A 26415-nucleotide genomic window follows, 5' to 3' on the forward strand; every position below is an offset into this window, starting at 1 on the left:
TATCATAGCAGCGGGATGCTGGGCTCCTCTCCCTGCCACCATTTAATGTCCTGCCTGGACTATCATAGCAGCTGGAGGCTGCCTCCCCCTCATTTTGTCTCACTAAAAAGTCAGTGTTTCTTATTCCTGCATTGTTTATTACTTCATCACAAAAATGGGGGGACCCTGCCACAGTAGCCCAGAATGGTTGGGGGAGGAGGGAAGCAACAGGTGCGGTTGTTGCAGGGGCACCCCCTAGAATGGCATGCAGCTCATCATTTCTCTGGGATCTGACAGGGTGCGGCTGTGCTCTCTGGTTCTCTGATACACTGGTTCTCTAGTACACTTGCCCCATATTCTAGGCAGGACTGACTCTATTTTTAGATACAACATAAAGGAGGGAATGACTTAGGGGGTCATTCCCATTTTTGTCTTTGAGCCCCCAGCCGACCTCAGTGAAGGTCAGCCAGGAGCACCCATGACAGCAGCAGACAGTACAGAACGACTGATAACCGTCATTTCATCACCAATTTACAATGGCACAGCAGACGGTACAGAACAACTGGTAACCATCTCTTCTACCTTGCAAAGGCAAATGAATGCTGCTGTGTAGCGCTGCAGTACCACCTCTGTCAGCGGCATCCAGTACACATACGGTGACAGTGACAAAAGGCAAAACAGGCTCAATGGTTGCCATGCTATGGCGTCTGCCAGGGCAATCCAGGAAAAAAGGGCATGAAATGATTGTCTGCTGTTACTTTCATGGAGGAAGGAACGAGAGACGACATTTACCCAGAATCACCCGCGACACTGTTTTTGCACCATCATGCATTGGGATCTCAACCCAGAATTCCAATGGGCGGGGGTGACTGTGGGAACTATGGGATAGCTACGGGATAGCTACCCATAGTGCAATGCTCCAGAAATCGACGCTAGCCTCGGTACATGGACGCACACCACCGAATTATTGTGCTTTGTGTGGCCGTGTGCACTCAACTTTATACAATCTGTTTTACAAAACCGGTTTATGTAAAATCGGAATAATCCTATAGTGTAGACGTACCCTAAGTCAGTGTAGTGGGGCAGTTACATTGACAGGAGCAAAATTTTAGTGTAGAGACATATGTAGTGAGGTCAATGCACGCTGCCTTATGTCAGTTTAACTCTGTAGTGTACACCAGGCCTAAGACAGTGTGATACTACTGATGGCCCTGAAATTGGGCAGTTCTGTCACTGATTTCCAAACCAGAAAAAATAAAACCAAACAATTCATGCTGTCAGATCTGTGTTGCTTCTGCAGGGCAGACAACAGAAAAATGTAGTAGGAGGCATTTTTAGAACTGAATTTTAAGTTGGATCTATAAGATATGCACCTGCACAACCAGCTGGTTTTTTTTCACTCACAAGTATACATTTGAACACAGTTATGTTTTTGCCTACAATTGTACTTATTTTCATGAACAATCTCTTGTTTGCACATGTGAATATTTTATGGGTGCAATTTAAGCAACTTTTGCTTTTTTTGGTAAAAGAAAATAGAATCTTAAGATAATAGTAGTGAGAAGGTACTGAACTAAACCCCAAGATAATGTGTACTTACTCATTGGTAAGTGGGAATAAGGGAGCCATATCTTAGTCCCACTGAAGTCAATGGTGATTTTGCCATTGTTTTCCATGGGAACACAATTTACCACAGGAAGTCTAAAGACATGTCTTTGCTGTCCCACACGTCACACTATAGGGGTGTGTGATTAGCAACATACACTGAAGTCTCGACGCTGCACATGAAAACTTAAATGTCCTAGCGGCATTAGTGCAAACTCAGGACCTTTACATTTGTGCCCACAGGATCCACACAAGGGAATTAGAGTAAAGCATTTTTAGTGCACATTGCTATTCACACTCCCTTAATTTGAACTGTGGAGTAGTATAAACATGCCTTTAGGGTATGTCTACACTAGACACTACAGTACTGCAGCTGGGCCATTTCAGTGATGGAAGGGGTTCTTCTCTCACTGTAGTAAATTTGCCCCTGAGAGGCAGTAGCTAGTTTGACTGACAAATTCTGTTGACCTAGTGGTGTCTACACCAGGGCTTAGGTCAGCTTAATTACATTACACAGGGTGTGAAACTTTTCACAGCCCTGAGTGCAGTAGTTAAGGCAACTTAATTTTGTAGCATAGACCAGCCCTTAGAGTGTGGTGGTGGCCCATCCCTGTGCCCATTGACCTGCATCTGGGTAGTCACTTACACTAGCACAAAATGGCTGTAAAACACCAACACTTGGATTTGGTAGAGCTTTTGCACAAGTGTAAGTTAATACATAAGGTGCAAGATGGTGGGGGGGGAGGGAAGGAGGGGGAAACCCAGGCCTTAAGGTGGTGCAACTTTCAAGCCAAGGGCAGGTCTATACTTAAACCTGCAGTGGTGCAGCTGCACCGATGCAGCACTTTAGTGAAGATGCTGCTATGCTGCTGGGAGGCAGAAGTTATGTCAATGAGAGAAGCCATCTCATTAACACAGGGGGTTTACTGTCTTCACTGGGGGTTGTGTTCAGGGCCAGCTCCAGGCACCAGCCGAGCAAGCTCGTGCTTGGGGCGGCAGATTTGACGGCACGCCATTCTGCCCAATCCTAGGGCAGCACGGCTGCTTTTCTTTTTTTTTTTTTGGTTCCCCGATCCGGCTGCCTTGTAGGGAGCAGAGGAGTGGAGCACCCTGCAGCAAACTCGGCAGGGTAGCCCGTGACCTTCCCTCCCAGCCAACCGGAGCGGAGCCCTCCCGGCAGGCGGCACGGCAGTCAGGGCAACGTGGCGAGCACCCCGCTGAAGCCCTGGCCGCCTCCCTTCTCTCTCTCTCTCCCCTTCCCCCTCCCCTCCCATTAGACTGGGAACACTCTGCAGCACAAGGAGTCCCCCTGCACCCTGGCTCCGGCCACCTTATAGGGTTTTGGTTTTTTTCCCTGCTTTGCCAGATGCGCCATTCCCCCCTACCTTTACTGCTCCATTTTTCCCCCCCAGCTTCGCCGTTCCAGCCACGCTGCAGGTTCCCCCCCCTCACTTTGCTGCTCCAGCAGCACTGGTTTTTTGTTTGTTCCCCCGCCTGCTTTGCCACTCCGGCTGTGCCATGGGTTCTCCCCCCCACCCCTCCGCTTTGCCACTCTGGCCACTGCCACCCCCCCCCCCTTTTTTTTTTTTTGCTTGGGCCAGCAAAAAACCCAGAGCTGGCCCTGGTTGTGTTAGTGGATTTTTCACATCCTTGAGCAACGTAGTTAAACTGATGTAAGTCTGTAGTGCATCTGAGGAAGTGGGTATTCACCCACAAAAGCTCATGCTCCAAAACGTCTGTTAGTCTATAAGGTGCCACAGTATTCTTTGCTGCTTTTACAGATCCAGACTAACACGGCTACCCCTCTGATACTTAAGTCTGTAGTGTGGACCTCGCCCAAGAAGCCATAAAAGAGGGTAAGAAGTTGCTATTTAAAGTATGGAGTGGCCTACTTAATATTTTAGGGGAAGTGATTCAGGAGTCTAAATCCCACTTTCAAAAAGTAACTCAGGCTCTTAGCCTCAGTGGAAATCTATGGGACTTAGGAACCTAAGGGCTTGTTCACGTGGCGAGCAAAGCATGCCTGAAGGTATAAAGCGCACTAACATGCTGTGCTGTAACTGTCCCACGTAGCACCAGGCTGGAGACCTGGGCTCTGAGACTAGCTGTCATGGGTTTTAAAATAGTGTAGACATACCTTTAATCTTGCTGAGCCTTATCTCCCAACTATAAAAAGGAGATGTTGTATTTTCCTATTTCACACTGGTGTTGAAGATAAATAATGTTTGAGATGCTCAGATGCTATAGTAATATGGGTCTCATAAATGCCTAAATTAACTAGAAGCTGGTATAATAATCCATGTACGTATCTGGGTTGTGAAGGCAAGAAAGCTCCTGTTAGGCCTGAAAGGCCATTTTTGGTCAGCAGCACTGACTGCAGGTTGAGTTGCATGCCCCAGAATAAGGTACCCAAGGATAAACATTCATTTCACAGTTTTGTCTGAGTGAGAAAAGAAATTTCACTTTAAAAAAACATAGGTGGGAAAAGAGAGAGGTATTTTCCCTCCAAAATTAAACTTAAGAAAATGTCCAGTATAAAATACCAATTAAAATAGCAGTTGACAAGCATCCAGTAAAGAAAGCTAAAAATGTAAATAGATTCTGGATTGTCATAAGGCTGAGGGGTTCTGGCAGCAGAGTAGCTTTGCAGTAGTTAAGACCTGGAACAATGGGTACGTCTACACTACAGGATACATTCGAATTAGCTTAAAGCGATTTTATAAAACAGATATTATAAAGTCGATTGTGTGCATCCACACTAGGCACATTAACTCAGTGGTGTGCGTCCGTGGTCCGAGGCTAGAGTCGATTTATGGAGTGGTGCACTGTGGGTAGCTACTGTAAAATAATGAAGCCAATAACGTCGATTTGCGTCCACACTAACCCTAAATCGATATAGTAATATCGATTTTAGAGTTACTCTCGTTTTGTAGGAGTACAGAAATCGATTTAAAGAGCCCTTTAAATCAATATAAAGAGCAGTGTAGTGTGGACGGGTGCAGCATTAAACCAATTTTAACAGCGTTAAATCGATTTAACAGCGTAGTGTGGACCAGGCCAATGACAGGTCTCCAGTGACAGTACACCTCTGTAGGAAAACCAACAGCAAGGCAGAGAGGGGACATTAAATATTCTCACATTGGTCAACAGAGAAAGGAAAAAATCCTTTTTAAAATTAAAACACTTTTTCTGATCTGACAACTGTATTCGTGTCTTTATAAAAAAGCTAACTGTTGTAATTTTGTCTCTAATATTTACACGGCAAGGATATGTAAACTTGTTAACTCTTCCTAAATAAATAGCTTAAAAAAAACCAACCACCAAGAACCCCTTTTCCCCAATGTTGATTTTTATGACCTCATTACCTTGCCTGTGCTTACAGTAATGTGCACTGTTTACACTAAAGTTCCTTTCTAGGAACAACACAGTTACTCAGGTGCAATGTTTTCATAAGAAAGCCAGTCACATCATATTACAGTACATCCAAGTCAAGAGGAATGGAAACCCACAGCTCATAAAATAGTTTTTAGTGCTCTCCTTCCCTCAGCAAGTAATGAAACACAGTATGAAACACTTTTCATGACGCACAACTCAATATAGCTACAGTGTTGTGTTACTTGAGTCATATCTGACAGAGTACCAATATTACATTTGTTAGAGCAAACAGATCAGCTTTACATTTCTCTGCAGTTATGTAACTGTGCCATTGCTTAAAGGATTACTTGTACTCATACAAGAATAGGCCATCTACCTTCCTGTTACACCAAATACAGAAATATTTACAGATTTCAGATTATATATAAACTCTTATGTTTTAATTGACAAAGCCAACGGAAAAGTCATATATATATATATTATTAAACTTCAGTCTCAAGGCAAAACATCCTCTCTTTTCAGTACACCTAAATCTTCATCAAGTATCTTCATCTGACAAGATGAAAGAGGACTGTGTAATGAAAGCTCTCATCCAGTTCTCTGATCTTACCTCTCAGTAAGAGTTGCAAACAGTAGTGTAGAAATCCTAGAATATCAGGTTTAGAAGGGACCTCAGGAGATCATCTAGTCCAACCCCCATCATGTTTGTTGTTTCCAGGATATCATGGTGATAGCATAACAATTTAGCTCTTAACTAAATTATGCTGCCTTTATCACAGCCACCTTATTTGTGCTGTCCAAATTGGCCTTGTGGATGGCTGTGCATTGAGGGCAGCGTGCCCTGCTCCCAAATTCTTTTCTAATGTTTGACAGAACACATTCATCACAATACCATGCGGGCATTACTTACCATATCCTGTATCCACAGAATTCCTTTTATATTCTTAGTCCCATGAGCAGAACTTGGGCTATAGGCTTCCAATAAAAGAGCCTGCTTGAAGGCTGGGGGGTTACAGCAGCGCAAGCTGACTAGGATGCCTGCTCTGCTATGGGACCTGGAGATAGTCACACTCTCCATAAGCAGAGTTATGGGCTAGGGCTCCTAGGAGAGAGGAGACATGCTGATTCAACTTATCACCTGTGCAACTTCCACAGCAGGGCTCCAGATGAGCCTCTGTCTGGCTAAAATGCGAGGAGGGCTGGCAGTGGACATGTTGTCCGCCTACCTCATGGGTGAATGCTCCTGCTGACACAGTTGCCCTCAATGGCAGTTTTCCCCTCCTTCCCTTCCACCTCTGAACTGAATGAAACTGTAAATATTTATTGTAGCCAAGATTAACCATCAAACCAGTGGTGAGCTGGAGCAGGTTCCCACAGGTTCTCAAGAACTGGTTGCTAAAATTAGACCTCCATGGAGAACCGGTTGTTAAAGGGCCGGGGGTGGGCAAAGAACTCTGGTCCGCAGGCTGGACCATCCTGTTGCTCCCAGGATGCCCAGCTGGGAAGGCTGAGGCTCCCCTGACCCTTCCCCCACTTCCCCCCAGCTGCAGCGTGGCCAGCCGCCAGCACCAGCTGGGCAGCTCAGCTGAGCTCTGGAGTCTTTCTGCTGCCACTTTTTGAATGGCCCAGCAAGGTGTGTGTGGGGGGTGTGTGGCTGCTGCAAGCTCCAGGGCTGGCCAGAAAGGAGGGGAGGGGGCAAGTGGGGCAATTGGCCCAGGCCCTGCAGGGGCCCCAGCCCGACGAGGATGTCTCTCCTGGCCCCTCCCCCCCACCCGCTTAAATCAGAATTTTTTATAGGGAACTGGTTGTTAAGATTTTGGCAGCTCGTCACTGCATCAAACCACCGATTAATTCAGTGGCTCTTCAGAACAAGGTGCATTGGTGATGTACCTTCTCAGGTGTGGGAATAATTACGGCTGTGTGACGTTATTGATATAATCTGGTACCATTAGAACGTGGTTGCAACCAAGGTCCTGTAGTGGCACCAAATCTTATGTAAAGGGGGTCAGATAAGGTGTCTAAGACCAGGTTCTAGGTTGCTGGTTATGATTATGCTGTCTGTGTGTATGTATCATTCTGCAGTTGAAGTTATGAGTATTGGCTCTATACTGTCTGTATTTCAAATTTGTGCTGTGCTTCTGGGAGACATCCCAGACAAGTTAGGCCTTGGCTACACTGGCACTTTACAGCGCTGCAACTTTCATGCTCAGGGATGTGAAAAAACACCCCCCTGAACGCTGCAAGATACAGCGCTGTAAAGCCTCAGTGTAATCAGTGCCGCAGCGCTGGGAGCGTGGCTCCCAGCGCTGCAAGCTACACCCGTAAGGGATGTGGTTTATGTGCAGCGCTGGGAGAGCTCTCCCCCAGCGCTGGCGCTCCGACCACACTCACACTTCAAAGCACTGCCGCGGCAGCGCTTTGAAATTTCAGGTGTAGCCATACCCTAAGTGTTAGCTCTGCCTAGCCTGGTTGATGGCCCATTGACCCATGGCAGATATGCCTTGTAACTCAGCAAAGTATACAGGGACTTACACCTGTGACTCCAAATTCCATTTTGCTGTAATTTTCCACAGTAAGAACAAAGAGTCTCTTACACCTGGAAAAGCCTATATAAGGCTGATGCTTCATCTCCATCTTGTCTTCAATCCTGCTTCTTACCTCTGGAGGAACTTTGCTACAAACTGAAGCTCTGAACAAAGGACTGACTGACTCACCCCAGCTGTGGATGTACTCCGGAGACTTGATTTGAACGCAGTTTACTCCATCACTGCTACAAGCCTGAACTAAGAACTTTGCCATTACTGTATGTAATTGATTCCATTTAACCAATTCTAGCTCTCATCTACATCTTTTTCCTTTTATGAATGAACCGTTAGATTTTAGATTCTAAAGGATTGGCAACAGCGTGATTTGTGATAAGATCTGATGTGTATATTGATCTGGGTCTGGGGCTTGGTCATTTGGGATCGAGAGAACCATTTTCTTTTATTGAAGTGTTCGTTTTCATAACAATTCATTCCCAGGATGAGTGGGACTGGTGGTGATACTGGAAAACTGGAGTGTCTAAGGAAATTCCTTGTGTGACTTGTGGTTAGCCAGTGGGGTGAAACAGAAGTCCTCTTTGTCTGGCTGGTTTGGTTTGCCTTAGAGATGGAAAAACCCCAGCCTTGGGCTGTAACTGCCCTGTTTAAGCAATTGGTCCTGAATTGGCACTCTCAGTTGGGTCCTGCTAGAACTGCATCGTCACAGGCTGCCACTTAAATAACCCCTTTGCCCTTGAAGGGCTTGTCCAACTTTACAAACTGACTACAGACTATGGCTCCAGGACTTCCCTTGGCTGGGATGCAGAAGGCAGAAGAAAGTAGAAGAGGCCACAGCAGCCCCAACAGAAGTGGAAGGAAAGAGTAGAGGCAACATGACTTGCTACTCCTTTCTTGGAAGCTTCTACAAGTCATCTCCCTGTAGTCACTGTTCCTTATCCCAAAGGGTTGGGTAGGGAAATAGAGACAGATGCTGGAACCGGGGACAAAGTGCCAGAGAGCAACTGCTCTGAAGCTTGCTCCCTTCTGAAACCAGAGCAATCAGTGCTGGCAAAGCCACCAAAAGTTAGCTCTCCCATGAGTCTAAAGTGATCTATCCATCCATTTCCCTTTTTACTGGAGCACACCAAATCTTCCTTAGTACAAATAGAAGTCCACAACTGTGGTATCATCTTTCCCATTGGAGTAAAGAAAGTCCTTGCATGGCTTGAACCCTGGCCTCCTGCCAGGTTCCTGTGCAAGGGAGGAATAATGGCAAAACAGGGTTGCCAGGTTGTTTTCACAGCTGCTACTGAGCTGTTGCGGAAGCTGTTTAGTGCCTTCATCTAAATTTTAAAACAAAACCACAAATGGGAGTGGAAGGAAGGTCTACACATGACTAACTTAAATCCAATCATTGAAATGCAGCTGCCTCTGGGAGTAGAAAAGTAGTCTTTCAGCAGCGCACAGTATCACTCTCCAACAGTTCAAGAAAGGAAAGGAAAAATATCCATATCCAATTGCAACAACAGGGTAATATACAGGCCGCATGTAACTTATTCAAATTTTGCTTAGCCAAGAGACACAGTAAAGCCCTTATTCTTGCAAAATAAAATCTTTAAAGAAAACCCCATTACCATACACTCGGTCAGCATGATACCACATATGGGGAGAAAACCATCCCCCAGACTGTTTTCCTATTTGTAATTTTGAATGCACTTAGATACCATAATGTCAGCCGCATGATACAGACAGGTAATCAGACCATCTCTCTTATTTGATACCTGGGTAATCTCAAAAGATCTCTCATACTTAATCCACTGTAGCACACTAATGGATTTCTCCTTGCACCTTCTCCATAGTAATGTCTTAGCCTTCAAACTCCGCCCCCACCCTTAGAGTTTAGTACTGTCACCTTTTGCCAAGCAGCAGCAGATTCCTGGGCATTGCAGGTTGGCTCTCCATTGGAGGACAAATCAGTGATATAGAGTCAGGATATAGTTTTAGTGCAATTTGTTTAATTTTCACTGTAAACACCAGTCCTTGCACACAATTGGGCACTAACAGCTTGCAGAAAATCCCCTATTTCAGCAATCTCTACCAAAAAACAAATACCTAGTTCCCAGGAAGCAACTCTGTCCCAGCTGCTGACTCTGTTTAAGAGACCTAACTCTCCTGCTGCTTGCAGCAGCTCCCCTCTCACCCTCCCCCCACAAAAAAAGAGTGCATCAAACCAACCTTTCAGCATTGTTTCAAAGTCAGACTGTGCTCCTGCATTAAGAAACAGAATTTCTAAGACTGTAACAGTGCCGTCTGGTGACTCATCGTAACAGTATAAAACATTGCTGCCTTTAACCAGGACTGTGTGACAGAGGACACATGGGGGACTCAACAGATATAAACTAAGCCTTTCCTCCTGCTGATTACTGCTACCATAATAAGAAGAACCAATTCGCAGATGTAAAACAGGACAACAAGATTCCTCAGTCTGGGGGTCATCAAGTCTTAGCGCCTGTCCATGAAGCCCTGCCTCCCCACATGCAATCTTTTCCTGGTCTTTCCACCAGCCCTTTTTAATACTCCTCCTCCTCATCACCTGTGGAAGGCAAACAGAAAATTATCCTCTTATGTTCTGGGGACAAAGTAGTGCCCTGGTACCCTGCCACAGGTGACTAGTGACAAACCAAAATGTGCCCAATACCTTAGCCAAAATTCTGGTAGACATTGCATATAAGTACCCACCAGAAACCCTGTGCCAAGCAGGGGCTGTGCAGGCTGAAAGTTGGCTTCCCCTTCCTAGTAATCCCCAGCACTACACAAAGCAGAAGCCCTAAAGGTGCTTTTCAGGCAGAGTTTTAGACTCAGAAGCCTTGATGGCCATATTTTTATATACCTGCTCTTACTTTGGAAATGGCCTGTATACAGATCCCTGCGCTGATTATTTAGGCTTCCAGAAAGAATAAATTCTACAAGATAAAACAGGAAGGTCTGCTGCTATCCAGAATATGGGAGCATCTTAAAGCTGGTTTGTAAATCCATGTGTGCACCTGTTTGGAGGTAACTGCATACTGAAACAGCATTTAGCCCTTAGGCAAAAAATAAGTGAACTGCTGCCTGCAGTAATCTAAAAATATGGACTTAATACAGTGGGGATATTACTATTTTTAATTTGGCCTCTGTATGTGCTCAGTAATGATTTTTCATAACAATTTATTAGCCCCAGGCTTTTACTGTGCTCAGCATTAAAATACTTTAGCAACCATCAAAAGCTACAGGTCTAAAAATCTATGGTTTCACAGAGGTCTTCCTAACAGTGAAATACTGAAAAGTGGCCTAAACTATCCAATTATTTTGGGTTTGGCTTTTCTGTTTGTCTTGAGACTTTACTGCAAGACACTCACTTCCATCTTACTGGAAATGTGAAACTGTACGTTAGAAATCTGGTAGATGCACAGAGATGTGCACTAACAAGTCACAAAAAAAATCCTAAATATACATTTGTAACCTTGCTACATTGAGATTTTCTATACAAAAAGCTTCTGCTGATATCAAATTCCCTTTGGGCCCAAGCTGCCACCTTTATTCACAGGAAAGATGAGTAAGGCTGGCTATATGCGCCACAAGAGTTTAGCCCAGAATCCCTACTGATCTCAGTCGGGAGTGTTACTTAAAGTATTGGCACAATCTGGTCCAATGTTTGGAATTTGCTGCTTACAATGAAAAAATACAATTGTAGCATTTGACATTATTTACGATCCAACTAAGCACCAAGTTTTGAAATAATCAGATGCAGAATAAAGGAATTTCAGCTCTTTTGTCTCTCAACACTTAACACTTGAAATTAAGATATGTGCTATCAAATGTGGAAGAAAAGGAAAAAAATAGGAGGTAGATGGTATATGTGAAAAATAATATATCTGGCATCCATTGTGTGGATCCAGATATCACTAATTTGATCAGCAAGCTGATAAGTTCAAAATATATTTTTCTCCTGAACATGGCAGCTACATTCTTCCTGGCAGATACTGATAAGAAGGAGAGGAAGATGAATTAACTGGGGATTTCAGAAGAAGATTGTAAAGTAGGTTTTGTAGGAACATAGATGCATCTTGTTCATCAGGCTGATCAAGGCTTTCTTGTAAGGTACAAAGATAAACATCATTTATAAATATAAAATTACAAGGCTTTATGTTCTGTGTCTCCCTGGATTCTTATCATATCCTAGATCACACCCTCCCATGGGAACTTGTGGGACAGGACACTGTGGGAAAAATGTTCTACATCAGGGGTCGGCAACCTCTGGCACACAGCTCGCCAGGGTAAGCACTCTGGTGGCCTGGGTTGGTTTGTTTACCTGCCACGTTGGGAGGTTTGGCCGATCACTGCTCCCACTGGCCGCGGTCCTGGGTCAATGGGGGTGACGGGAAGCCGCAGCCAGCACATCCCTCGCCGTGCCACTTCCCGATGCCCCCATTGGCCTGGGACAGCAAACCGCAGCCAGTGGGAGCCACGGTCAGCCAAACCTGCCAACAGTAGGTAAACAAACTGGCCCTGCCCACCAGGGTACTTACCCTAGTGAGCTGTGTGCCAGAGGTTGCTGACCCATGTTCTACATGGATCCCACTATGGAGAACCCCTCACATCATCTCATCAGAAGGGTAGGACAGGCTTCAGAGCTCTTGCCAAACCTGGCCCGTACCCAGATTACTCTGATTTACACCAGTACAAGTGAGAGGAGAATCCAGACCTACATAAATTAGTTATTATACAACACATTTAAAAATACAAGTTTGCAAGGTGCTCATTTGCTTACATGGAGCTACAGCACCATATAATCACTACATTCCATAACACCAAACAGATTAATCATTCCAATTCTATTAATAAAAATATTCTTCTACTCCACCAACACATTGCATTAAGCGAAAAGAGAGAGTGCTGACATGACTTCATGTGACCTCGGAATATGTTCCTTCCAAAATCTTTTCATGCTTAAAATATATAAAAGCAGTAATTACCCATACAAATATTGACATTACAGGGGGAAAGAATACCACAAAGGGGCAAAGTTAAGGCATAAATTGGATGGAGTGATAGTGAATGGTGAAAGATTATAGGACTGCAGGATCACGTTGGTCATTTCCAGGCTTTAAGCCTTTGATGGGATTTGGTGTTTTTTTTTTCAGGTGTACAATATTTATAAAGCAAGATTTGTTTTTGGGAGGGCTCAGTTAGCTGGACTTTACTGAAACACACTTTCAACCTTAACTCTTAATAGAACATCTAGTATGGGTATGTACAGGTCAGTTGCACTAATGGTACCATTACAAATCTAACTGCCATCTTTCATTTAAGATAAATGAATCACAAGCCCACTCCTAACAAAGGAGTATGTGAGCCCCTGCAGACACAGAAATTAGCACCATATGGGTGGAGGGTTGAATTTAATATTTGACCACAGGTGTATTGTATGTGCCTTGATGGGTGAAAGGCCAGAGACACACTGAACAAGCAGCTGGCAACTCAACCCTTGGAAAAAAACGTAGAAAGAGCTTTTGAGGTGCCAGCTGAAAATAGTAGCTTTGCTGTTGGGAGCAAGGACACTATCCCCTGTTTGTCTTGTACATTCCTGGTAAATAAACAAAAATTCTATTAGCGAGAATACCAGACTCCATCACTGACTTCTACTTCTACCTGGAACACCCACAAGATCCCAAACTTTGACTAGCCACTCAGTTTAAAAGGGGACATATGATTATGTTTGCATAATTTGTCTATAGAGTCAGACTTAAGGTATGCCTGCACCTTAGTCAGAAACCCATGGCACAACTGTGGCTGGCTGGGTCCTCTGACTTAGGCTTGGGCTGCAGGAACAAAACTACAGTGTAGATGTATGGCCTAGGCTGGAGTCTGGGCTCTGAGACCTAGCAAGGAGGAGGGTCTCTGAGCATGAATGTCTACACTGCAATTTTAGAGTCCCACAGCTCAGGCCCTGCAAGCTTAAATCAGCTGCCCCAGACTCAGAGATTTGGTGCTGTGGAATTTTTAATTGCAGCATACATATAGCCTTAGTGAACCTAATACTCCTAGTTTACACTGGAGTGATTCCAGTGGATAGGTGGAGTTACACCATTGTAAAATCAGTGCTGGTGAGAGAAGGGGCACCCAGGCTGCGTGCACTGGTGTTAGGACTTCATTAAACAAGTCATCCTTTTTACTCATTTGGTTTTAATTGTAAAAAAAGCATCATGACATAATACAGACCACCTTTTAAAAATGTTTATTTTTAAAGTTTTTTTGCAGGGAACAATATAGGCACTCAATCTAGAATTAAGAGTGAAACATTAGAAATGCCTTCCTCCATGGTTGGATAACCTTACTAGTGTGTGGAAATATAAAACCCTTTTTTATTCCGAGACTGAATATTTCCTTTCACATTCCTTTCCAGATAATGCACATATTTTATCCCTATCCCACAACGATACTAGAGTAAATCATAGTTCTTGTAGTTATAGAAGAGTCAGATGGAGAAACTTTAAAAAGAACAACCCTACGTGAGATCTGAAAGATCTTCAGAACTGGAAGAAGGGAGGGTTATTCTACTGAATTCAAATTCATGGTATCTGACACACTGGTTGCATGTGTGTGGCAGAGGGGAGACTGAATCCAAATATTTATTACAGATTTTTTTTAAAAAAAGGGAGGGGTTTTAGTGAATGTTAATTTACATGTTTGAGAGAGTAATGAAGTACAAGAACCAATAATTGTTCTATATAATTTAATGATAAACAAATAGATGATATTTTACCAACCTAATTTTAACATTTTAATTTAGGGTCTATAAAACCAGCTAAGCATATGGCCCTATTTCCTTATGACTACAAACTAAGGTTTAAAAAAAAACAACAACCCAAATAATTCATTCTGCAGAGAAGGCAACCACATATCTAGCTGAAATTTTGGATCTGGCTTGTGTGTTTACACAAAACGTGGTTGTGAACTCAATCCAACGTTCCATATATACTCAAAACTCCCATGGAACTCAGGAGGTGCAAAAATCAGCCCTAAAATAATGGTTTGATTAATGGGAAGTGGATGTGTATTTCCCCAAAATCCACAAATACTGGCCCTATTGAGTAAATGCTGCTGTCCTAAACAGGGGTGGCTCCAGGCACCAGCACGCCATGCGCGTGCCTGGGGCGGCAAGCCACGGGGGGCGCTCTGCCGGTCACCAGGAGGGTGGCAGGCAGGCTGCCTTCAGCAACATGCCTGCAGAGTGTCCGCTGGTCCCATGGCTTCAGCAGACCTCCTTAGGTGCCACCGAATCTGTGGGACCGGGGATCTCTTGCAGGCAAGCTGATGGAGGCGGCCTGCCTGCCGTGCTTGGGGCGGCAAAATACCTGGAGCCAGCCCAGGTCCTAAAATAAAATAAGAAATCTTGGCTTATTATCTACTTTTCTGTTAGGCTCTTAAATGCATAAGTAAGTGTGTGACAGATTTTCAGTCGTGCTGTGCACCCAGCAGCTCCCATTCACTGCATTGAAGTTAACGAGAGCCTTTGCATTGACTTGAGTGGGAGCTGTATCAAGCCCATAAGGCATTTCAGTAGGGTTCACAGCTATGTACAACTTTAGTGCTACCAAACAGAATGAATCCATGACTGCACACCCACCCTTTCATGTAAAGCTTCTCTCAGTGAAGATGGCAGAGCTATGGGAGAAGATCCAGGCAGTGTCTCTCAGAATCTGTAAATGAACCTCCAAGCAATAAGAAGTTTGGCTCCTCTGACAGTTATTTCTGCCCTGGGCACAAACTTTAGAACTTTTTTGGCATCTCTGTGGATAAATTTACCTTTGTAGCTTAATTCAAAAAACACAAAATAGTAGTAAACTGGGTTTTCATAAAGAAGATTTTAGTAGATCATCACACATGGTAAATGGATCAAATAGAGCCTTTTCAGAGAGAGAAAAGTCAAAGAAAACGGTTTAAGTCAGAGCGAATCAGGAATAACAAAGCTAATTATTATTTATTAATGTGCCCACAGCTCCAGCTTTTAGCCATGAATTATAACATTATCTACCACAGGTAAGTGAAAGCTGGAAGTAAATATTAAAAAGATTGTCTGATACGGTATAGCAATGGAAGTCATGTGGCTGAAGTGCTATGTAGATTTTGCATATTTATCTCTAGTTTCAGTATTGTGAAGTTTGACTCTGTTCAACTAGCAGAAATGTTTAGGTAAATGGACAACTGCACAGAAATTTGCCATTTATTATGCAATACAGAAATTTCCCCCACCTGTGAAGAGCAATACTGAAACTGCTTCTTATACCTATTATGCTGGGAGGTTATCATCAGTTACAGACCTCGGTAAAGCTGATGGGTGTCCTAAGCACCCTTCATTCAGGCTAAATAGAAGCAGCAATTAAATCCCCCTCTCTGTTTAGCCGATATAATAGAAGCCCTCACCCAAAGCACTGGCCAGAATGTGAAAGCCTGAGCAGAAGCTGAACCATGTGGGCTGAGGGATTTCCCTCAGGACTGGGGCATTGAGTGTATGTACAGGGAGGAGGGGTGGGGGAGAAAGGCAAGAGAAGCCGTCATATGTGGCCCTGAGCAGAAGGTCAGAGACAGATCTTATTATGGGCACAATAGTTGCTGGAAAAGCAGACTCAGATTTCTGAACAAGAAACTGCCTCCTGTTCTTCATTCCTGTTGTGTTCAGGACTTGGTATCCACTCTCTATAATTAAACAGGATTGCACTAAGAGAAATACTGAATCCATCATTTCTCCTCCTAATGGAAACAACTGGCAAGGTCTCTAATACTGACTAACTTCTCAGGCCAAAGGGGCAACATGATCTGGGCATCACAGGCTCTGTATTATGTGGATTGGCACAGGTTACTGAATAGGGTTGTGCCAGTCATGCTTTCCTCTGGCTAGTTCCCAGGGAGTATGTAATGGAACCACCTGATTTATTCAGTCTCTCTCTAGCATGCAAGAGGCATGGGAGTATTTTCTCCCCTTAAGCTAATTTAGAGACAAGACCAGGAAGATGAAACTAGGAGGATAAAACAATTTTTAATAAAGGAACCATGAATCTGTATAGCAGCCACAAAATGAATAAGCCACTTAGACTCAGAAGTTTACACAGTACCTATAATAATAAAAAAGATCCCATAGAAGGGCACAAGTACATTTTTCCAGTTTTCCAGAGACTAGTATATCACAGACCTTCCATATATTACCTCTCATTGATCTTTCATCTCATTAGTGCTTTCTAGAATTCGTGAACATAGACCTTTAATGTGCACCAGCATGATCCTTACCAGGTTTACCAACAAAGCTAATATGCATAAGACTGCAAGTGGACACAAATTATCTCCCTCCCGAGCATACACTGTATAACATTTGAATGGCAAATATATTTTCTGTTAAATTAAAAATAAATAAAGATCATCACTAAATTGTGAAGTTATACCACAGTATACTGTACACACATACAAAAAAACAGAGAGAAATGCAACTGTCTTACAACTTAATGGTTCTTTTTGGTACAACACAACCTGCTTTATAGAAGAAGAATATTTCCACAGAGGGTTTTTTTGTTTTTTTTTGTTTTTTCAAAAAGGAACTTTACCTCCCTGCTGTCAGAGTTCACAGTTTCCAATTGAACTCCAGCACCTAATGGCAAGGCAAAGCTATATACCTGGCACTAACTGGATCAGGGTGGGACTGACTATGCTGAGACAATTAGATGACTGAAAATAACCATAAACATCTGCAGCAAGGCAACAAGCTGTACATTACAGAATTGTCTAATTAACCTTTGTTTCTGATAAAGAAACAGTTTTCATTAGGAAAGGCACTCAAGTGGAATGCTGGAAGTAAAATGATCTCAATTGTTTATTTCCGTAGGAGACATAAGTCAACTATAGTTCTAAGATATATCATGTGCTAACCGATGAGGGTGAGGAAAAGAAGAGCTGTGTGCTGTCAGCTGAAAAAAGTCAGAAAATGGAAAAAGTTTATGCAAACAGAAGAACTTAGACAAATTAATCTGATATCTTTACAAGTGTTATGGGTAGATCTCGAGGAGATAGAATAGAAAATGCATTGAGAAAATCTCTCTCTCGGTATTAAATAAGGTTATTTATTGTACTGAAACTATTCAAACACTGAATAATCTAATTATGACAAGACTGCACACTGCAGAGTTGCTACTGCCCTCTTCCTAATTTGTCTCTTGTAGTTCCACAGGTGTTTTCCTGCCAGATTCCTCTGCTCATGTTAATAGGAGAATGCTCATGGGCAGGGCTCTACCAAATTCACAGCCATGAACCCAGATGAATCCAGGCTACTGTTTTGGCTTTCCTGCCTGTCCCTCTCTGTGTTTTTGTATGTTCACTCACACACACAAACCCCCTCACCACCAGCTCCTTTTTGAGTCAAGATCCCTGCAATTACAACACCATGAAATTCAGATTTAAATATCTGAAATAATGAAATTTATGATTTTTTAAATCCTATGACTGTGATATGGAGGTGGGGGAGGAAGGATAGCTCAGTGGTTTGAGCATTGGCCTGCTAAACCCAGGATTGTGAGTTCAATCCTTGAGGGGGCCATTTGGGGAACTGGGGTAAAAATCTGGGGATTGGTCCTGCTTTGAGCAGGGTGTTGAACTAGATGACTTTCTGAAGTCCCTTCCAACCCCAGTATTCTATGGACTGTGAATTTGGAAGGGCCCTACTCACAGGCCTACATTTGGGTAATGGATACTATAAAGAAATAGAAGTGAATGGAGTATATAAACAAGATGGACATCAATAAAACAAAACAAGATAAAAGGGTATTTTGAATGGCTTAAGGGAATGAGAAACATTTTAGAAAATAAGTGAACCAAAAAATTTAGGGCCTTACTCATAGTGAATGAGACAATAGGATGACTCAGAGGTCATGTGCTACTCAAATGCTACTGAAATTAGGCCATATGGAGAGATTGTGAATGGTTTGAGTCTTATTAAATGGAATACTACTACTAATAAACAACAACACTTAACTCTTTTAATCTTCAACAGGAATTTACAAAAAGACCAGATAACTTGCAAAAAGGACAACTTGAAGATTTACTGGTGAGCAAAAACAACTGTTATGCATTGTATCTAATCAAAAGACAGTCCTTAAGCTAGATTCTGAATTCCATTAAACTGGTGTAATTCTGGAGTAGCCACACTGTAGTAGGTCTAGATTTATATCACTGTAATTGAGATCAAAATCTAATCCATTTTGAATTACATCACATTACTGCTTAACAGACATGGACATGTTCATTCTTTTCTTCCAAAATGCAGCACTGTGGACTCAATTGGGGCAGTTAATGCTAGCTTATTATAGCTGCAGAAACAGCAACCACTATAAGTAAGGTTAGAACATGTTCAAAAATGCAGAAAAATGTTCATCCCCTTGCCCCCTCAATTTTTTATGAAAATTTATCAGCATTTCAAATTTCCAAAACATTTCAGCCACTATACACTGGTAAAAAACAAAATTATCAGTGACATTTCAAAATTTTGACTAGCTCTAGTAAAGATTGCAGAGGCGTTTCCATTCTAATTTTTTTCAGTCATTTATAGCTTCCTGAACATGTAAGTTGTCATTAATTTATTTTTCTTATTATCTGTCTTGTATCACAGGGCAGGTGAGTTTTTAGGAGTTCTTTGAAGGAGAAATGTGGAAGCTCTGCACAGCTTAATTGGGAATTAGTTCCAGATATACAAAATGGTGTAGGATGTGCCACAAGATGAGAACAGAAGCAGAAGAAGCAGTTACGAGTTATAGGACTGACGGAATGGAAGAGGTTGAAGGAAAATTGAGGAGGGCAGAGATGTAGATATAGGTCAATTATTAAGTGCCTCAAAGATGAAAAGGAAAAGTTTAAGGTTTATGCAAAAGGAGACGGATCCTGCGAGAGATTAGCCAAAAAGTGGAGACATTGTCTAAGTGATGGGACAGGGAACTGGACTGCGGATGCAGTTGGTTTATAGAAAATTATTTATTATTAAACATTCAGCACCTGGATTTGATTCATATTACATGATGCACCTTCTCAGTAGTTAAACTGAAAGTTTCAAAATCTCTGAAAGACTGAAAATTGTGACAAAGTCTGAGACAAGGCAATAAAAGTCATAGCTAAATAAAACAGGACAATAAGAAAATGGAGTGCTTTCTTACTAGGAATGGAAACACACTAGTTGCAATAGAGCATTCATTTTCAATTTTAGCTTTTTTGAATATTAGAACAAAAAAATCAATAATTTAACCTAGATTGTTTTTTTAAAAAACAAAGGCAAAGGCATACATTGCTGTGTGCTAAACATCTAGGGGAAGTGTTCTTCCTTTAGGAAGTGGTATAATACCAGAGTATGAGAAGGTGCTCTATTATAATACATTGTGTGTGCCTGTACATCTCACGTGTGTCATTTTGGAAGTTTCCACCCAGAAATGTTTGGGTTGCTCATTTACCAGAAAGTACACCTTTAGGTCACAGATATGTTTGGACCTTTGCTCCTGTTTTAATTACTCCCAACTAAAACTGAGGGACCTGAAGTTAGTGAACCACATAATTTGTAATTTAATCATAAGAGCTATTTTGTTGCATCGAACAAGTTTTTGACTCTCTGCCTGTAACAGAACTTCTTTGTTTTCCAATCACACGCTCCTATGAACATATAGTGGAATTTTGGAAAATGTAAGCAAGAACAAACTCTCATGACCTTTACATGATGATGATTTTATTATCTGGGGGAACTTTTTAAAGTTTTGCTGAAGTTTAAGCATGCATGGCCTGGTATTTCAACAGTATTTTTTTCACGGAAGCATCAGAAAAGGAAGTTTGTCAAATGCATATGCCTAATAAAAAACAAAGATTGAATTTTAGGTAGAGAAAAGTCACATCTACCATTTAGCCTACTATGCTGGAAGCTGCAAAGCTCTTACATGTAAAATAGAAGATCCAACCTACATATGAAAAATTGAACCATTTTAATTTAAGGTGCTATGTTAGTTAAATCAGTGCAACTGTGTGTGTGGATGATCTTATATTTAATACAGGCAAAGCTGATGTGAGCCAGGTTTAAATCAACGAAAGAGGGTCCAGCACACCACCTTTAGTTAAACCAGTGCCACTTCTGTGTAGAGTTGTAACAATTGTGTAACACAGTGAAGTTCTTGTCACCTGCTTGTAACAACTAGAGATTTGACACTATAATGAACTTTGGGAGCAGCAACAGGGGATCTATATTTCACTGGAATTAGCCAAGAAAATATCCTTTAAATTATTTCAATCATTCAAGTAATTTCAGGTCAAAGTATTTGCTTACATCTTTAATTGCGCAATGTATTTTTTCACTTAGATTTACTTAAGACTGCAAACCGGTTGGGGTAAAAGAGGTCTCTTTGTTATGTATATGTTATGCCACAAGTGGGGCTTTGATCCCGATTAAGGTCTCTAAGCCCAACACAAATATTACATAATTTGTTTTATCTTGGAAAGCTACTTTGAGGCTTTTCACCAGCTAACGACTGAGTTTTTCACATGTTACATACTCCTGTAAGGACAATATTAAAACATTGGAGTCCATGGATTTCATTTAGAAAACATTAGCAACACACCACTAACACAAGCAGGGTAAAAACAGAACCATGCCCCACATAGTTGCCCCTTCTGAACCCAAACTGCTAGTCAGAGCTAAGGTTCCTTGCAATGTTCCAGCTAGAAGTAGTAATTGATGGCACCTGATATTTCCTTGGAAGCAGTCTTGTTTATCTACAAGAAATATACAAAAACCTCCCTTTGAATGCAGGAGGAGCCAAGAACAAAAGAAGCAGTTTCTTAGCTTACAGCCCCAAGTCTCTTAAGAATAGATCCAAAAGCTAGCGGTCAAGCTTTTCCCAGGGTCACACCATGCTCAGCGGCTACTGTTCTGGCTTTCCTGCTTGTCCCTCTCTCACTGTTTTTGTATGTTCATTCACACACACAAACCTGGTCACAATACCAAGTGGACCCATCTCCCCCTGCCCACCTGGTGCTAGTTTTTGGGTAAAGTCTCTTAGGCCTAGGGGGGACCATATTTCTGAAAATAAAAACAGGACGGTCTGGGGCTTGCCTGAGCCACCCCTCTTCCCTCCACCACACACAGGGTACGTCAGAACCCCCCTCCCACGCCGGACAGAGGGTCCGCTCTAGAGGTCTTTGGCAGCATTTCAGCGGTGTGGGGGTCCTTCGGTGCCGCAGAAAACCCAGAGCGCCCCCCCACCACCACCACTGAACTGCTGCCGAAGCCCTGGACCGCCACTGAGTATTCCACTCGGCCCCGCGGATCATAAAGCCAGCCCTGGTTTTCATTGCACTGCCCACAGTGACACCCAGATCTTTTTCCTCAGTAGTTACAGCTTGTTTTAAATCCAGAAATGTCTATGAGACATTCAAGTTATTCCTTCCAATAGTCACTACTTTGTATTTGTCAACAATTTGTTCCCTTTCCATCATGTTAGCTTAGTTTTGTTATATTCCTCAGAAGTTCCTCAGTTCTCTAGTTTTCGCTAACCTACATATTTAGGTCATCTGCATATTTTGCCACCTCACTGTGCTCTCACCTTCTCCAGATCACAAATAAATATATTAAATACCACAATATAGAACTTTGGAGCACCTCACTGATAGTTTTCGACATGACAAAAAGTTGACTCGTTATTCCAGTAGTTTGCTTAGCCAATATCTTAGCCAGTTTTTAATCCATTACAATAGCTAGTCTCACACAATATCCTAGTTTTACTGAATATCTCATTAGAGATTTTAACAGAAGCTTTTCAAAGCCCAAAGAGTTTAATATCAGATAGTTCTGTTATCTACTATTTTGTTGATATATACTCATAAATCTAGTAGATTGGTGAGAGAGAGACCATTTTCCTTTATAGAAGCATGCAGATTTGTCCCTATTATCATTCCCATCAATGTGTTCAATAATTCCAATTTTGATTATTGTTTCATCCCATTTACCTGGTACTGACGCTCATCCTGCTAGGTTGGGTTCACTTTCATATGTTTCGTGACTACAGGAATCCATGTTGGTTCCAAAATGGAGTTTTGTACCCATGTGAATTATAGGTTAATTTTTCCTCTCTTTAATCTCTCCTGGAGTTGTAAACAACTTCTGGTCAGAACTGGTTTTCTTAAGGGGTTTCCCAGAAGGGGCTTCCCACCTTTTCTAAGGGGTTTCCCAGGCAAGTGTATAGAAGGCTGCCCTGATCACGGCCTCGGGGCTATCCATTTGAGCGAAGCCAGGGATGGTCACGGGTTTTACCTGCAGATATCTATCCATCCTAGTGATAGAAAGGCTAGGAATTTTCCTCTAACAGCTTCCTCACCTGTAAAAAGAAAAGAGAAGGAGAAGAGACAACACTTACGCTTGTCACCATCTGATGCTGTTCTCCTGAGTGTACCATCTGTTCTGTCTTCCTGTGATCCCGAAGGAACATCAAGGGATTCCTTGGAGCTCCTCTCCAAAGGCTTCCCGTTAGCCAGATGATTGAGGTCCAAAGCACCTGCCGTCGCTTTGATCTGTGAAGAAGGTTTTTATATCTTTTTTGTAGGATTGAGTTTGGGGATAATCCGACTGTATTGAACAATTTTGCTGTTTATTCCCCTTCTTATTTGTCCCACTCTGTTATAAACTCTTCAGTACACTTTGATTTTACTTTTACTGATTGACTCCTCATTATTTAGGGTGGGAGGGCTCCTCTTTGCAGGAGAAGAGATCCTACCAGATGACAGACATTGAACAGGGAGGCCGAACCTAGGGAGACAGAAAGTATAAGGGTCTCTGGCCTTAACACACACACACTCCTCTTTTGCCTTTCAGTCCTTTCCCTTTAACAACCCCTTGTGCCTTTTATTAAAAGAGATACAATATTTACTACCCTCCAGTTCTCTGGTACAGTAACTGATTTAGAGAAGATTGCCCATTTGGGTTAGCACCTTCTCCACTTCTCCTGAGTTCTTAGTTGAATACTAACTATTTGTATATCAGACAAACTATTTCAAGCTATTTTCTAATTAGCTTTTTTGTACCCCATCACAATGTACATTTTAATCTGTTACTTATTGCAAGGGCTGAAACGAGTAATGATTTTTTTTAACTTTTTAATTGGAGAGCTGACAAGCTATTTGGAACCTGGGCCACCTGTTTGGAGCAGCCCTAGTGTAGCAAAGAGTCATTGTACAGGAAATAGCACAGTGCAAAATATTTGCTGACTCCCTGCTGCTACCTCTGGACGAGGGCTTGTCTACATCACAAAGTTGCAGCGCTGGTGAGGAGGTTACAGCGCTGCAACTTAGGAGGTGTACACATCTGCAGGGCATCACCAGCGCTGCAACTCCCTGTTTGCAGCGCTGGCCGTACTCCCGTTTTGTCTCGGGTGTAGAGGATCCAGCGCTGGTGATCCAGCGCTGGTAATCAAGTGTAGACACTTACCAGCGCTTTTCTTGACCTCCATGGAATAAGCAGGTATCGCAGCATACCTGAGGAAGCCTCTCTGGTAATCAAGCAGGTCTCCTTCCCCAGTTTGCTCTCGCGTTCCCCGAACCCCCGTGCAAGCAGGTCTCCTTCCCTGCGGTTTGCAGGGGGGTTCGGGGAACGCGAGAGCAAACCACGGGGAAGCTGGTCTCCTTCCCCGGTTTGCTCTCGTGTTCCCCGAACCCCCGAGCAAGCAGGTCTCCTTCCCTGAAGTTTGCAGGGGGGTTCAGGGAACGCGAGAGCAAACCACGGGGAAGCTGGTCTCCTTCCCTGGTTTGCTCTCACGTTCCCCGAACCCCCCTTGAAGCCGCCCAACAGCACTGCACTGTGGCCACATCTAACACCACTTGCAGCGCTGGTTGCTGTAAGTGTGGCCACTCTGCAGCACTGGCCCTATACAGCTGTACTAATACAGCTGTAACAACCAGCGCTGCAAAATTGTAGATGTAGACATACCCTGAGAATGGTGAAATGTCATGTCATGTCATGATGTCTCCTGAAGAGAAAGGGTGGGAGGGAGCAAACAGCTGCTGAAAGTCAAAGGACTGCAACTTGACTGGCATGCGTAGCTCATACTGCCAACTGTCTGAGGGTGGCTGTGGGCCCAGTAGAGATTTAATTCACCCCTGCTAGCAATCATGTAAACACTAAACACAAGTGTAAAACAAAGGAATTTTTTAAAATGTTTTTGTTGTGGTGAAAGCCACATGCAGAATCCTCAACACCACTGTGAGGCGTGCTATATAAATAGCATAAAGAAACAGATTTGATAGGCTTGAAACACCCGACACCCAGCATCCACCAAATCAGTGTGCACAGTCTACATCCAACAACTTTGCAGGAATAGCACCAAGACTGTTAGTAATATTACTAGCTAAAACATGAGAACAGAAGCATTTTACACACACTCTGCCCTCAGTTTGCAAAGGAGTGAATGACTAAACAAGGGGCAAGAAAGCGGAGAACCAACCCTCCCTCCTCCATGTGTCACGTACACCAGTTTATTTCACTCCTGACTTGTGCTATGGTGCTGCTACAAGTGTTGGATCCTCTTACCCCAGGTCTTCTCTGAGCTCCATGCATGCAGCAATACAGGGCAGTGCATAGTTCATGTTTATTCTGCTCCTAGGTTCCGACACTTGTTTAATGAGAATGAGTATTTGTTATCCAACATGTCCAGGCAGTACCAGGCTAAATGAGGCCCTAAACAAAATAATCTCTATGGAGGGCTCAACCAGCTCCCTCCCAGCTAATGACTGGATTCTCAACCCTCTTTTGACAAACAATACCACTCCCTGACTGACTAGCTGCCTGTGACACCCTATCCTCCAGGATTTAGCAAAGCCCCTCCCTCAAAATGTTTGCTATCCCAGAAGAATGCCCTAACTATTAGGCTATTGGCTATTTCGGGATGGGTCTTCCCTCGCCCTGCCTTTTCACCAGAAGTGTCATCCTGAACATGAGAAATATTCCTAGTGAAACGTTCAGCAAAACTAATAAATTTCCACAAAAAACTTAGACTAAATTCCACAAGAGTTTATTTGAAAAATTCCTGAGCCGACGTACTCAGACAATTGGCTCTGGATATGATTTAGGGAGCGTTGCTGTTTATAGCTCTGGTATTCTATGGCACATGCCCAGGTTCAAACCTCTTGTCTGAACCCTACCTTGGGACAGGGAAGCCCACGGTTCAGCCACCCAACTCCCCCAAACTAGTGCCTCAGACCTCCCAAGGCCCTAGTTGTTTACACACACTCCCTCAGAGTTCCACCTAGCTGCAGGCACTCTGCTTGTAATTTAACCCCTTCAGGGATAATATGACAGGAAACAAGGAACAAAGATTTAGCAAAAGGAATTTCTTAACCACATATATATTACTCAAAGTACTAGAGAGTTACAGATCTTTACACAACAACAAAGTACTGAGACACACGTCCCTAGTCTGATCTCACCCCTTCTGTGAATCTGAGGTTTTGTCAGCATTTCAGACTAGGCAGAGTCTATCCTTTCTTCTTTCTTTCCAGCCAGTTGTTCTTGCATGTTGCAATGAATGGCAGGCAATCCGGCTCAGGGATGCCCCTCCATGACACTTTTAAATACAAGTATCTCTCCCTTTTACCAGGTACCCAAGCTGAAAAGCTGCAGATCCACCAGCAATACTGGTGCCCCTGTATAAAAAAAATTATTCCATGGGGTTGGGCTAGCTTTTTAAAAAAATAAGTCAATGGCTCCAGGTTACTCTATGATGGTATCTCAGTGATAGTTTTCTCAACTAGGTGTCAAGCACCTTTCCTGAGTAGGGCAGCTATTTGGAATCACCACAATAACTTTGCATTGGGAAATGTTGGATGAGTTTTGCAC

General features: G+C 42.9%; 1 long non-coding RNA gene across 1 annotated transcript; it reads right to left on the reverse strand.

Moving 5' to 3' along the window:
* Positions 1–8117: 8117 nt before the first annotated feature.
* On the reverse strand, positions 8118–25506 carry LOC115647263. Its single transcript, XR_003999247.1, has 3 exons — positions 25495–25506; positions 24778–24781; positions 8118–8215 (listed from the first exon to the last, which is right to left on the reverse strand). It is a non-coding gene; the product is annotated as an uncharacterized LOC115647263 (long non-coding RNA).
* Positions 25507–26415: the final 909 nt, after the last annotated feature.

This window comes from Gopherus evgoodei, chromosome 1 (genome assembly GCF_007399415.2).
Source record: "Gopherus evgoodei ecotype Sinaloan lineage chromosome 1, rGopEvg1_v1.p, whole genome shotgun sequence".
Classification (NCBI taxonomy): domain Eukaryota; kingdom Metazoa; phylum Chordata; order Testudines; family Testudinidae; genus Gopherus; species Gopherus evgoodei.